Raw genomic sequence first — 16,078 nt, 5'->3', positions numbered from 1 at the left:
CGCAATAAGAGGGAAAGAGCATTTGGCATGCAAATTAAAGAGATCCATATATGATCTTATACAAGCTTTCAGGCAATGGTACTTAAAGTTTAATGATATCATTACCTCATTCGGATTCAAAGAAAATGTTGTTGATCAGTGTATATATCTGAAAGTCAGTGGAAGTAAGTATATCATTTTTGTGCTATATGTGGATGATATTTGTTAGCCAGTAATGACATTGGTTTAGTACATGAAACTAAGGGATATCTCTCGAAGAATTTTAAAATGGTTGATATGGGTGAGGCAACTTATGTTATTGGCATAGAGATCTTTAAAGATCGATCTCGAGGACTGCTAAGACTGTCTCAGAAGGGGTATATTAATTGAGAGAGATTCAATATCCTGCTTTGCTCAGTAAGTGATGCCCCCATTGTCAATGGTGACAAATTTAATGAAAGCCAGTATCCAAAGAATGACTTGGAAAGAAAGTAAATGGATGAAATTCCATATGCATCAGCATTAGGAAGTTTGATGTATGTCCAGACTTGCACTAGACCGGATATTAATTTTGCAATAGGGATGCTAGACAGATATCAAAATAATCCAGGAATGAAATATTGGAAAGCAGTGAATAAAGTTGTGAGGAACTAAGAACTATATGCTTACTTATAGAAAATTGGACCATTTGACTTGATTGGATACTAATATTTAGATTTTGTTGGTTGTCTCAATAGCATAAAGTAAATATTATCGTTTATTTTTTTTCCTGTTAGATCCTGGAGCAATCTCATGAAATGTGTGAAGCATTCTATAGCTTACTACTTCATACATAATGGAAACTGAGTTTGTGGCGTGCTTTAAGGCCACATATCATGTTTATAGTTGCGGAACTTCATCTTTGGTCTTGGTGTTGTCGACTCAATTGTCAGACCGAATGAAGATTTATTGAGATAATTCCGTTGTAGTTTTCTTCTCTAAGAATGGAAAGTACTCTAGTGGTTCGAAACACATGGAAGTAAAATATTTGGTTGTTAGAGAACGAGTCCAGAAACAACAAGTGTCTATTGAAAACATAAGCACTACTCTTATGATTGTTGATCCGTTGACAAAGGGATTGCCTTCAAAAACATACGAAGAACATGTTATTAGGATGGGTCTTTTGAGCAATCCTTGATATTAGTGGTTGAGTGCTTATTGTTATTGACACTATTTAGCGCAAATAAAAGTTTGTTTCTAATTTTCCTATTTCCAATTATGCGTGCACATATTATTTTGGATTATGTTCAACAAGAAATATCTGGACAAGACAAATTACAGGGGTTTTAGGCATTACAGCCTAAATAATGATATTTTTCCTATTATGGACTTGGTTAGTGAAGGTTATCAATAGTGTGGTGCATAGAAGAAAATGTAGCATGAAGCTATACAACCACTATGACTCACATTGGTGGTCTGAATTAATTACAGTATTAAAGTTTCTAATTGGTTTGAACCTATTGGCTGTTTTAAATCTGTGATCACGTGTCAAAGTTTTTAATATGGAGCCCACTCGAGTCGTTTTTAAAAAAAATGCATATTTTAAAGAAATACACTTTGCATCACAATCGGCTTAATGGGCCAAGTGGGAGAATGTTAGTTTTTTCCTATCAGTGTGGCCCACTAGCCTCCACATTTTGTGCATATGGGATTCCACTATCAGATAAGCCAATGAAGTGATATGGTTCATTACGATAACTAATTAGAATTATAGATGAAGGAAAACTCTTGATAATTATCTCTAAGGCCCTCTTCTCTCCTCTATAAAAGATAGAATACTCACCCTTTATTCTTACGATTTTTCCATCAATTAAAGTTATTGGGGTATTCTAGAAAAGTAGAGACCGAGAGGAGAAGGTGAGCCAAGAATTAAAGTGTTTCTAATTAAGGGGTTTGTTCATTCTAATCTCGATGGCCAACAAAGATATGTTATTTATAATTCTTGAGATGTGTTGAATTCAAGATCCTTGTTATATCTGTTTTCTGCATAATAGATTTAATACAGATATATATTTACAACTTGTGCATATCCAAGCCCGGCCCTCTAAAAGTTTCAATATTTCTAAGCCTCCCATTTTTTCTAAACTTAAAAATTACACGTAGTTTTGTAGGAGAGTTTCCACAATTCATTGGAAAATAAGGCTTCTTGTTCGAGAACGGTTTATTACATGAAAAGTTAATTATAGATTAACACTTCGTATTAATTAGAATTGACCTTAGAAAAGTTATGCAATGACACTCTCTTTGTTTGGTTCTTCTCTCAAAAATGTTCTTTCCAAATATTTTGATTGCTTCGTCATCCATGTTTTTCGTCTTTAATAATTTTTTATGAAGTCTTTTTTCTTTTCTTTTTTTGGATGTATATAGCCCTTAAAAAAAATTCACTAAAGATGAAAAATACACAAATTTATAAAATTATTTATCTAAAAAATTTATTTCAAAACTGACAACCAAATAAAACCACTATTTCATATTGTTCTAATGTATTTTTTTTTATTCTCCCCGCAAAAAGTGCTTAACTGTCCGACTATGGGTATGCCATTTGGTGTATACTAAATATACATTGGATTGTGTGGTAATTGTTTCGGAATTTCACACAAATGCTAAGTGCCGCTAAATCTGTTTAAAGTATTATCTTAAGAATCATTGAAAAAAATCAGTTCAATTGGAATTGAAGAAAAAATTGATCAAATCCTTACCGATATCCGAATAAACTGATGTTTTAACGATCATACATATGGATCTGTATTTTTCCTCAAAACTTTCAACTCATTTAATTGACTTTATGACTTCTCCCTCTAGTGACTATGCCATTTTGGCCAATCGATTAATAATCTCTCTCTTCTTTTTTCTGTCGTGTGGTGTGACTATGCCATTTTTGGCAATCGATTAAGAATCTCTCTCTTCTTTTTCTTTCGTGTGACTTGTCTTAGATTGGGTGCATGTGAGACTTACGTGACTCCTCTGCCAATTTCCTTGTACTACGATAAAAGATACTCCATAGAAAACATATTAATTTTGTGTATGATTATGGACGAATAACATTTTGGCCCAAGAGAAATGCCACCCCTGTCATTGCTTGGCTTCTTTTTCCCCATCCTAGATAAGTTTACATACATAGGAAACCTGTGTATATATAACATTTTGGAGAATTTTTTTTTTTATAACAACTCGGTTTCTTGCCAAATGGATTATCCAACGACAGCCGCAAACCCATTTGTTGGAGTCTCACAATTGATGGACTTGTTTCTCGTATTAGTACATTGAGTTGTTTAAACTTTGTTATCTTGCGAACTTTCACAATATTTTCGTTTGATAACCGGATCTCCGGGCCATTTTATGCGCATTTCGACTAATTCTGGGGCTCTAAAGGTAACGACCGGACATAACCCGCAGTGGCTCCAAAATTTGGAATGTTTGGTCTCTGTGAGAATAGAACCTGTGATCGACCTTATAGAAGAGCACTTATTGCTTTCTCACAATCACTAGGCCAAACTCCTTTAACTTTCTCAATTGATCTCTCTTATCGATCTTAAAAAAAATAAATCCATTTGTCGGATACCCCTGTCAGAGTCGGATTTTTCTACGTATAATCTGTGTTAATGAAATGAATTCCACATTGCTTGGGAGTGAAATGCGTGATTACTTAATAACATCTGGGACCTCTCTACTCATTGCCAATTGGTTTTGAGATGGATATTAAGTTTTTACATGGTATCAGAGCGTGACCCGTTCCACCCCACATTTTAATAAAAATTACAATCCACACCCCGTAATGATAGACCAACAAATAGGCTGCGCAATGGTAGGATCCAAAAGTGGCCACACGTGACAAACCTCAAAAGTAGCTGCACGCAAGGGGGGATGTTAATAAAATGAATCCCACATTGCTTAGAAGTAAAATGAGTGATCACTTAATAGGTTCTGGGACCTCTCCACTCATTGCCAATTGATTTTGAGATGGATATAAAGTTTCTACAAGCGCCAAGTCGAATAAATACGACCAGCCATGCATTGTTAATCTCTTAATTAGTTGCATGCACGAGCTTAGACAAACGAACCTACTATTTAATTTCCACATACATTGACCCGTTCATAGATTTGAATTGACCTAATATGTACTTAGGCTGCGTTCTTATGAACTTAATTTAAATTTAACTTAAATCAAAAAATTGTCCTTATTTATTTATTTTTTTTGTATTTGTTAGTTTTGCGCCAAACTTGTGTGGATTATTAATTCGTCTCGACGAGAGGAATTGGAAAAGTAATATTTTTTTTACTTCTACCCAAGTATTTTGAGAAATAATCACTTCTTAGGCCAAAAAGTGACTCTTTTTTTTTGCTAAAAAGTGGTTATTTCTCAAAATACTTGGATAAAAGTAAAAAAAATAAAAATTTTAATTTTCCAATTTTTCTCGTCGAAACGAATCAATAACCCACAAAAATTTGGCAAAAAACTAACAAATGCAAAAAAAAAAAATTCAAATAAGGACAATTTTCAAATTTAAGTTAAGTTTGAGTTAAGTTAATAAGAACACAGCCTTAGTGGAGTATATAATTAACTTTTCTTCGCTGATTTAAAAAAAAAATCTAATCAACCGTTGAAATACAATGTACCTGGCCAAGAAAAGGGAACTCTTAGACCTATATTCGCAAGCAATCTTTATTATAGTAATTTTTTTTTGAATAGGAGGACATCCAAACTCTATAAATAGCAAGTACGAGAGCACTTAATTCTGTCTATCCAACCAGCCAGGGAGTGAAAGGAAAGACTAAAGAGTGTTCTTAATTTGTTGTTTAGTCCCTCTTCTCTTAACTTTCATTGCCACCAAACAGCCCATACCCATCCAAGAAAAATGGAAATAACTACTAGTCCAACTCTGTCATTAACCCAGAGTACTGTACCCGAGGTCACACGACGTCGCTCTGCAAATTACCGTCCTAGCATTTGGGGAGATCATTTCCTTGCCTATGGTTCTGCTGCCACGGTAAAATTGCTTTAGGTTTTATTAAATCATGCATATAAACATACAAAATACACGAATAGTTATTTCAGCCTTTTAGTTTGGCAACTTAAATGCGGTAAATATATTTTTGTGGATCCTTTTTTTAAATGTTTCTTATATTTTTGTTGGATGTTGGAAATTAAGAAAAATCTATTTCCCCTTCATTATTCTTTTCGCTCCTGACAAGCGTAAGATCAAAACGGGCTTCACACGGTAGTTTTTTACTTCTGGAGGGCTTGTCCTCTCTTTAGAATTCTGCTATGCCTTAGTTGGTACCTTGCCAAGTGGGCTTCTTGTTTGGGTTTGGAGTGACATGATTATCTTGGGGTTAGTTGCATGGCAACATAGATAGGATGTTTGAGTACTATGGCACCCTTTGACGTAACGTGTTACATAGACCAATCACATGAACAAGGTGGAAATTATTAAGCTATGTGGTTATTGTCATGTTAGAGCATCCACAGTAGACTAATCAAAATTGGATAATTAAAAGTTGTCATATCATCTTTTGATTATCTATTTAAGTGGTTGCTAAGGTTAGCACTATAGATGTCCACAGTGGCATAATCGAACATTGAATAATCAAAACTTGCCACGTCACATTTTCAACCTATAAATTTCTAAAAATTGTCACGATATAAAACATTTTTTAAAAATACTTTTCAAACTAATAAAAACATGTTATTAGAAATAGAAAATAATTTTTTGAAAACTTTTAAATTTTGAAAAACACTTTTCCAAAAAATAGTTTTCAAAAAATAGTTTTTGAAAAAAAGATAGTTTTTTTTTAAGTTTCTGAAAAAAAATTCCAGTTTTCAAAAAATAGTTTTTAATAAAAAACACTTTTTAAAAAATGGTTTAACTGTTTTTGGTATAAAAAAAAAACTCCTTTTAAAAATATAGTACTTTTCTTAGAAACATTATTGAGAGAGATAGATGGTTTTGGTTATTGGCAAAAAGTTGCTAGTTTTGATTATCCAATGGTCAAAATTTGATGAGTTGCTAAGAGGTTGTTAAGTTTGATTATGCCACTGTGAGCACTTTTTTGAGAGAACATTGCTAACTTTAACAACCTTATGATTTTGGTTATTCCACTGTGGATGCTCTTAGACACTATATTCACTAGTACATAAGCTAGTACCAAATGAGCTTATTTTAAGTTGTGTGGCTTTTGCGGGAAATGGAGGTTAAAATGGAGCAAAGAATTGAGCAGCTCAAAGAAAAAGTGAGAGAGGTGATTGTGGCGAGAGTTGATAAATCTTCGCAGAAGCTGAACTTGATTGATGCGATTCAACGCCTAGGTGTGGCCTACCATTTCAAAACCGAGATTGAGACTGTATTACAGGACATCTATGAAACCTATTATGAAATGGCCGATGATGAAGATCTTTACACTGTGGCTCTCTCATTTCGGCTACTTAGACAACATGGACATCCCATCTCCTGTGGTAAGGTCACTTTGTCTTCTGGGTATTGGTTTAAATACTCTAGCAACATCTCTATTAAATTTTCTCGATTACGACCAAAATCTTAGTTTGGATGGCAGAAACATTGGGATAGAATGAGAATGTGATGATATATTCCTAATATTTTTATGTTCACTTAGACCATTCACTGGCTTGAGTATTTTTTTATTTTGTCCAAGTTTAGCATTTGGCCCTTCCCAATTCGGAAAAAATTTAACTAAACCCTTCTCCCTTATCACTATTTTTGTGTCGCTCATATATACTTTGAAGCGCATATGAATCTATGATCATGCCATTTCTTGTTTTATTTCACATGGTTCATCACCTCAAATCATGTAAAATAGATGAGTTCAATAAATACAAGGACAACAAAGGAAAATTTCAAGAATCCGTAGCTGGTGATGTAAGAGGAATGCTAAGCCTATTCGAAGCTACACATCTGAGGGTGCATGGAGAAGATATATTAGACGAAGCACTGATTTTACCACCACTCACCTCAACTTTGCACTACCAAACTTAAGCAAGAATCCTCTTGGAGCACAAGTAGTTCATGCTCTGAATCAACCCATCCACAAGGGCTTGACAAGGCTTGAGGCACAATGTTACTTCCTGTTTTACGAACAAGATGATTCCCACAGTAAAACTCTACTGGATTTTGCAAAATTGGACTTCAACCTCTTGCAGAAGTTGTACCAGAGGGAGCTATGCGAAATCACAAGGTGCATGATCGACTTCATTAATCGAGTCGAATTGCAGTGGTCTTATAAGTATGACATATTGATTTAGTTTCATGGTACTTTCATCTTTGTTTTTGCTTTTTCAGGTGGTGGAAAGATTTAGACTTTGCAAATAAACTACCTTTTGCAAGGGATAGAGTGGTGGAGTGCTACTTTTGGATGATGGGTGTGTGCTTTGAGCCTCAATATTACTTTTCTAGGAAGCTTCTAACTAAAGTGATTACCTTGGCTTCAATTATGGATGATGTTTATGATATCTATGGTACCTTGGAAGAACTTGTGCTCTTCACTGATGCAATTGAGAGGTTTCATTCTTTCCCCTTCCCGATCTTAATTCAAATTTCATCTAATGCAAGACTAGTCATTCAAAGTGGCAACTTGATTTGCAGGTGGGAAATGAGAGCCTTGGACCAACTACCGGCCTACATGAAACTATTTTATCAAGCCCTTTTAGATGTTTACAATGAGATTGACGATGAGATGGCTAAAGAAGGAAAATCATATGCAACTGAATATGCAAAATCTACAGTAAGCCTCAAATTTAGTTAGATTACGTGGTAGGAGTCAGTGTGGATAAGATTTAGAATGTTAGAAAAGTAAATTGACAACCACCTTTATTTTATTGATGCATATAAACCATAACTCTAGCATGCATTTTTTAGGCTATAAGACTTAGTGGTTATGAAATCTAAACAAATAAGGAAAACAGGCTTAACAAAGCCACCAAGACTATAGCTAGGAAACATGAATAATACTAACTTAGACTAAACAGAAAACGTAATTACAAAACCTAGAAACATGTCCTAATATTATGCTAACATAGTCACGAGCTGATACTATTACATTTTCTGTGAATTCCCAGCTGAAGAAATTAGCAAGAGCATACTTTAATGAAGCCAAATGGTTTCACGGGGGCTATGCTCCAACTATGGATGAGTATATGAGTGTTGCACTCAATTCTAGTGGTTATAAAATGCTTGCAACCACTTCCTTCGTTGGAATGGCAGAGTTAGCGACCAAAGAGGCCTTTGAATGGGTTTCAAGCGATCCTTTAATTGTTCAAGCTGCAGCAGTGATTGCTAGACTCATGGATGATATGGTTAGCCACAAGGTGAGATATATAAATGTCTTAAAAGAATCAGAAAATACTTGCAGAACATGACTATCACTACAAAAAGCTCACTCAAACTATTGTGATAGTGACAACAACAATTTCAAAATCATTTAGTTGAGTTAACCTAAAAAGATCATAAGGCCCCATTACAGTGTATTCGACCTCCATACGTAAGCTCTTTTCTCGTATGATTGCCTAAAAATGTATTAGACCTCCATACATAAGTATGGCTATTGTGCATGCCTCTATGATGACACAAATTGATAGGTTGAAATATCCAGTGGAGAGGACTAATAGGTATATTCATCATAAACTGTCCAAAACACAATCTACATGGGATTCGATCTCCAACAATTGAACCAAAATTGGACGTAAAATTTCCTACCTCTATCGCTGCTAAATCATGCTGACACTTCTAATATGGTAATTGTAGGTTGAGCAACAGCGAGGGGATGCACCCTCGGCAGTTGAATGCTATATGAAGCAGCATGGTGTAACAGAGGAAGAGGCACTTGTTGAACTTCAAAAACTTGTTTCGAATGCATGGAAAGACATAAACGCAGCGTGCCTCCATCCAGTTGAAACCCCAATGCCTCTCCTCATGCGGGTTCTAAACCTTGCACGGGCGATGGATGTTTTATACAAGGATGAAGATAATTACACAAATCCAGAGACCAAGCTCAAGGGCTACATTACCTCGGTGATCATCAATCCTGTACAAATCAACTAGCAAATATGGTTCTCTTCCATGGACAGCTTCCAAGGATTAATTATCTATTAGCTATAGAAGCATTACTGAATAATTGTAGGAGTCATTTACATGGACTTCCATTGCAAATTTTATCCTTTTTTTTTAAAAAAAAAGGCAGAAATATTATTAATAAGAAACTCGTATTATTTATTATACTTCATATTCCTCATAAATGAATTGTTTTTTTTTTAAATAATGAATTGTTACATAACACTCATGAATAATCATACAAATCGAAACATCACCAATCTTCCTTGACCGGCAGAATGAATGCTCGGACAGGGTTTTCTAATTAACAGCACGAATATGGTTATCGTGGATTTAGATGTTCATTTTGGTGCAACTAAAGAAAAATCTCTAAAAGTTAGAGGTGTTTATTAGTGATGCCATAGTTATATATCAAAAGATGTTTCAGCCTTCCACATTTTCACAAAATTGGTGAATCAGGTTTGGGAGAATTTTATATTTAGAATTTTTTTTGTATGCATATGCTTAATTTTTTAGTAATGTAAAGTAATCGGATCAGATCGAAATTTTCAAATTGATACCTGATTTTTTGGATTCCGCTTCAGATTACCTCAAACAGATTTGGACAAGTCGAATTCGAATCGGATTTAAACTGTTTGTTCTATCGACAGGCCTAAGCTTAGAGATGGCATTCGGGGCAGATATTGGCGAATCTGTGCCTGATCACCGAAACCGAATGGCTACATCCTCGATCAAATCCGCCCCGAAACCCAAACGGATAGAGAAGTGGTGAAACATAACCGAACCAAACGGGGTTCGGGTAATCCCTGAACTGAATGGGTAACCAAGAGAGAGAGAGAGAGAAGATTTGGCCAGATGATCAGCTGAAGCAGCATTGGATTTGTCACAACTCCACAAATCTTCCCCTCTACAAATCTTCCCCATCATTAACAGATTCTAACGAGCAAACCCCATTCTTCACTGTACCGTTTCCCATTGCTTTTGCTTTGCTCATATCCCTGCTTCAGAAATCACAACATCCGTCATCCTTCAGTAAAAGAGAATGAAACCCATAAACAGAAATCCACTATCAACTAATCTAAGCTCAAAACAAACAGATGCAATTAATCAAAAAGCGGCATACAAACATAAAAGAAAACCAATTAGAGATTATGGGTACTGAGTGTGTGTGTGTGTGAAAGAGAAAGAGAGAGAGAGAATGGCGGAGGGCCATGATGGTCAACGGCGGAGAGGTGAGGCCGTGAGTCATTGTAGATCTAAAGGAGGGGGTGGGTTTTGAGGTGTTGGGCCTGCTGGCTGCATGGAGTGGAGGTATAATGTTATGTGGAGATCAAACCCTAACATCGTGTTACTATATATAAAGGGGTAATTATGTAATTTCTAAATTTCGGTTATTTCGGTTCGAATTGGTTCGGGTCGCAGATGAACCATAACCGAACCAAGGCCTCAACCATACCCATATCCATGGGAAAAATTTTGGTTATCAGTTCGGCCTAAATTGCCATCTCTGTATAATCTGTCCTGCTCTCCACCATTGTCAGTTTCAAATCATGTCCGGTCCATTTATAGGTCTAAGCTAACCCGCTCTCCACCGTATGGGGCATGTCCATTAATTTACAGGCCTAAGCTATCCCCCGCCGTTTAATGAACCTCGCGTCATTATGTTTGTCATCTTATTTGTCAAACCGACAACCACTCCAGGTGTTTCATCTCTATTATAAAACAGAAGGGTGTGGGAACAAGTTGTTGGAACGGCTTAGATTCATTTGATCCAAAGGCTGTAGTGCATCCTTCCACTTTCCGATTTAGTGCCCATGGTTTTCACCTAAATCACACAACTGTCATCACTTTCCAACTGGGATGCGTAGTGCCGTTGGCACGGGTTAGCACTAGTTCTTATATATGGTGTAATAGAAAGTCAAAGTGCAGATCTAGATTTATTTGAGCGTCAATTGTGACCTCAATTTCACAAACAATAAACATTAATAATGCTCCTTAAATCTTAATTGAGATAATAATAATATTATTAATACTAATGGTGGGCACCAAAAAAACAAAAGCTCAAACACAAAAAAATGGTGGCCAGTTGGTTTTCATTTACCCGGTTGAGTCGCGTTTTGCACTGTACCAGTTGCTCTTCTTCCTCTTTTGCTCATTTGGACCGGGGTGCGGAGCAAGGCAACCAAACAGAGACCACCAGGGCCTGCTAGATGGCCAGTGGCTGGAAATATGTTTGATCTTGGAACTATGCCACACACGCATAACCCTGTCCAAGCTCAGATTCAAATATGGACCAGTACTTTGGTTAAAGCTCGGATCGGTAAACACCATGGTTATACAATCACCCAAGGCAGCTGCAGAATTGTTCAAGAACCACGACTCCATCTTCTGTGACCCGAAAAGTCCCCCATGCACTGACACCATGGATAGTTTTAAATATCGGCCGATACGGTACGTATCGGCCGGTTCGTACCGGAATTTTCGACTCCCGGTTCGGATATAGGCCGATATATCGGTGAGATTGAAATTCACAGGCGTATCGGCCGGTTCCCAATACGTATCGGTCTGTTATCGGTTCTGGAAAAAAAAAAAAAAACAGAAAAAACCAAAAAACAGAGCTAAAAAAAAAAAACAGAAAAAATCAAAAAACAGAGCTCCTTCCACACATATGTATATATTTGCTTCCACGTCATTCATGTACGTATTGGTACCCCCACGTCATTCATTCTGGCATTGAAGTTGTATTAGCAAAATTATGTTTGACTTAAAAGCTATGAGCTTGAAACTAGTTGTGCCTAGCGATTATGTAATGTAAAACCTCTATGGTGTGTTTATTTTAATGTCTTCATCTTATTTTTGCTATTTATGTCAATTATATCGAAACTTATAATATTGCATTTTTCTCATATTTGTAAAATCTTATTGACTTGCGAGTTTTGATAAATTATCGGATATTTCACATGAAAGAATGGGCTATTACATGTCTTAAATTAATTAAAATGTGATAATTTAAGCCAATGTTTGGGGCAAAAGTATATTTTTCAAGTTTTATACATGTTGCTGATGATTTTTAAAAATTCACGACCGCGACACCCGATTCCCGCGACGTATCACCGATATGTCCCGATACCGATATACCGCGACCGATACCGCGACGGCGACCGATACCGCGATTTAAAACTATGCATGGAACTACAATCAAGGATCAATGGCCATAGGCAACTACGGAACATACTGGCGATTACTGAGGAAACTATGTACCACGCTCCTGGTCAGCAAACGAATCAATGATGCAGCTGTTGTCAGGCAGAAATACGTCGATAACATGACCCGGTGGATCGAGGAGGATTCGTTGGCATCGCGTGCACGTGGAGGATCGGGCAAGGTAGAGTTAACCCATTTTGTCTTCCTCATGAGTTTCAATGTAAGAGGCAACCTCATGCTGTCGAGAGATTTGTTGGAACCGGGAGGGCGTGAATTCTTCGATGCCATGAACAAGATAAGGGAGTTGGCTAAGCCCAGGGCAGCGGATTTCTTGCCGTTTCTGAAATGGATGGACCCCATGGGGATCAAAACCAATATGGATCGGCACATGGGACGAGCCATGAAGATTGTATTCGAGTTTGTGACCGACAGGGTTCGACAAAAGAAGCATTCAGGTACTGAGAAGGTGAACAGAGACTTCCTGGACGTTATATATACTGGAGTACGGAGGTGATGGCAAAGAAGGGCCAGACAAGATATCGGAGTCAAATGTGACTATTATCATAATGGTGATGACATCTTCCATTCCCATTTGTGTGTTTGTGATTCAATTGGACATTTCTTAAAAATGAAGCTATCCGGTCCGTGTGACTCTTGGTAATTTTTCAATGTAAGTGTTAATGGTACAGCTCGGATCGGTAAACACCATGGTTACGACGAGGAAGATGCCCGACGAATGGAGAAGGAGCACTCTAGTACATATCTATAAGAATAAAGGGGATATCCAAAGCTGCAATAACTATAGAGGTATTAAATTGATGAGTCATACAATGAAGTTGTGGGAAAGAGTTATTGAGCATTGCTTGAGGATGGTGACTACGGTATCAGAGAAACAGTTTAGGTTCATGCCTGGAAGATCAATCGTGGAAGCTATCTACTTATTAAGGAAGAATGGTAGAAAAACATAGAGCAAAGAAGAAGGATCTCCATATGGTTTTCATAGACTTAGAAAAGACTTATGATAGGGTGCCTAGAGACATCATATGGTGGATTCTGGAGAGAAAGGGAGTGACCAAAGGGTATATTGAGGTGATTAGAGACATGTACGAAGGTGCTGTCACTACCATTCGATCACCAGTATGGGAAACGAGTGAATTTCCAATCACTGTAGGATTGCATCAATGGTCAGCCCTGAGCCCATACCTTTTTGCCTTAGTTATGGATGAATTGACTAGACAATTTCAGGAGCATATCCCATGGTGTATGATTTTTGCAGATGACATTGTCCTCGTAAATGAGACCGCTAGAAGTGTTAATACGAAACTAGAAATTTGGAGGAAAGCATTAAAGTCAAAAAGTTTTCGAATAAATAGGAGTAAAATTGAGTATATGGTGTGCAAGTTTAGTGGTACCAGCAGTGCGAACGAAGAAAGAGTGATGATCTAAGACCAGAAGATACCTAAGAGTGGTCATTTTAGATACTTAGGATCACTCATTAGTAGAGATGGAGAAATTGCCGATGATGTGACTCATAGGATTCAAGTGGGGTGGCTCAAGTGGAGGAGTGCTACTGGTGTACTCTGTGACAAGAGGATACCCATAAAATTGAAGAAAAATTTCTATGGAACTGCCATTAGATCAGCGATGCTTTACAAGACAGAATGTTGGCCTATTAAAAAATAACAGGCGAACAAGATGAGTATAGCAGAAATGAGAATGTTGAAGTGGATGTGTGGTAAGACTAGAAGAGACAGGATTAGAAATGAAACGATTCGTAAGATAGTAGGTGTAGCACCCATAGAAGAGAAGTTGAGAGAAAATAGGCTAAGATGATTTGTGCATGTCTACCGTAGACCAGGAGATACAGTAGTTAAGAGAGCAGATATGATAGCTTTGGATAGCAATGCTACAGGAATGGGTAGACCTAAATTGACATTAGATGCTGTGGTACGCAACGATATGAGTATAGTAGGTTTGTGTGAACAAATGGCTCTTGACAAAGCTCAATGAAAGAAAAGGATTCATATAGCCGACCCCAAGTGATTGGGACTTAAGACTCGGTTTGGTTTGGTTTGGTTTAAGTGCTAATGGTACAGGAAATGTTTTTTGGAGGTTCAGACATTACAAGCAGCACAATCGAATGGGCAATGGCAGAGCTACTGCTTAACCCCGAGTCAATGAGAAAGGTTAAAGAAGAGATAAATAGCGTCGTTGGACTCCACGGGAAGGTTGAAGAGAAGAATATATATGGATAAGCTCCCTTATTTGTAGGCAGTAGTGAAGGAAAACCTCCGATTACACCCTGCAGTTCCATTACTTCTACCACGGAATGCAATGCACGATTCTAGCTACATGGGGTATCAAATACCCAAGAATACACAAGTGCTTGTGAATGCATGGGCAATCGGGAGGGACCCAGAGTCCTGGGACGACCCCATGTCTTTCAAGCCCGAGAGGTTTCTGGGCAAGAACATTGACTACAAAGGGCAACGCTTCGAGTTCATCCCGTTTGGATCTGGGAGAAGTATGTGCATTGGATTTGCGTTAGCTCAATGGGTGGTTCACCTTGCTCTGGCCTCCCTCATACATTCTTTTGATTGGGAGGTTAGCTCTCCGACTACAGAAATTGACATGACCGAAAGGGCGGGGATGGGATTGAGGAAGCTAGTACCGTTAAAAGCAATACCCACAAAGCGAAATTCCATACAAGTGACCATCTAGGTTTCAAGTTCATGGAAAAACTTGATGCACTTTCTATGCTTTGTTGGATAAATAAATGATGTGGAGGTGATCGTATCGTTTGTTTTGTTTTTGGCCTTGTTTTTGCAATTTCATCTGTTGTGGTGCATGTTGTCTGTTTCTTGTGTTTCTTAATAAATGTTGTCAACAAAAAATAATTTTGTCACAAACACCATGTATCGAAAGAAGAAGTTATTTTTGTTGGCACTGAAATTTGATCAAGCGTTGCAATACCCTGAACCGAAGACAACCAAATGGTGTTGGATGCATTTCAGGGAGTTCGCTATAGATTGACAGGGTGTGGGGCTCCATTTCGAATGGTTCACACTTTCTGACTGTGGGTTCGAGATCTGCTCCTAGTCTCTTTCTTCACCCTGCAAAATGAAGCACGACTAAAGACCACACCGGAGGTTCTCCGGGATGGCCCTTCGGTGCGAGAGTCAGTTCATTTGCAGAGAGAAATTAGGAATCAGGAGCTAGGGTTTTTTCTGTGCATACCTTTTCTAGGAAGGCATAATCAGATATTTATAGTGAAACCCTAGCTTAGTCTCCAAGATTGCACCAACGCTCTACAAGTGTCGGCCGATGTCAGCCTTACATCACATTTAGGATTTTGTAACCGTTTTATAGGATGAACTGGTACCTTCACGTGCTTCTATCCTTATCTTGATAACCGTTCGGATGATGTGACAAACGTCTTTAAGTTCAAGGTCGATATCGCCAGTGGATCAGGTTCGATACGACTTGAGCCATTTTGCTCGGCCTGCTACACAGGGCAAATCAAGGTTGTACGTACAATCGCAGTAGTGCAATCCGAGGTTGGTTTGGATTGCACACAGCCATTAACACGCGGTGCAATGCGATGTATGATCACACTGATGCGATGTAAATTTGGTTTTCTCAGCTGCTGCTAATAAAATACCTGTTCTAAAGACTACAATCTGTGGCGCATATTTGTATTGAAGCAGTGCAGGAACTTTGTTACCAACACCAAACCTGTAATGATGTGCAAAGGCCAACAGAAATTTGATTTTGGCAATTCAATATTTCAATTC

The 16,078-nt window shown here is 37.6% G+C and overlaps 2 pseudogenes; both read left to right on the top strand.

Annotated features, from left to right (window-relative positions):
- Positions 1–6,206: 6,206 nt before the first annotated feature.
- LOC131330931 ((-)-germacrene D synthase-like) lies at positions 6,207–9,110 on the top strand (annotated as a pseudogene).
- A 1,121-nt stretch (positions 9,111–10,231) lies between these two features.
- On the top strand, positions 10,232–15,005 carry LOC131328736 (iridoid oxidase-like; annotated as a pseudogene).
- The last annotated feature ends 1,073 nt before the right edge of the window (positions 15,006–16,078 follow it).

The sequence above is a fragment of the Rhododendron vialii genome, chromosome 6a (genome assembly GCF_030253575.1).
Source record: "Rhododendron vialii isolate Sample 1 chromosome 6a, ASM3025357v1".
Lineage (NCBI taxonomy): Eukaryota > Viridiplantae > Streptophyta > Magnoliopsida > Ericales > Ericaceae > Rhododendron > Rhododendron vialii.
The sequence above is the reverse complement of the archived record's forward strand: the minus strand, read 5'-3'. Positions and strand labels throughout refer to the sequence as shown.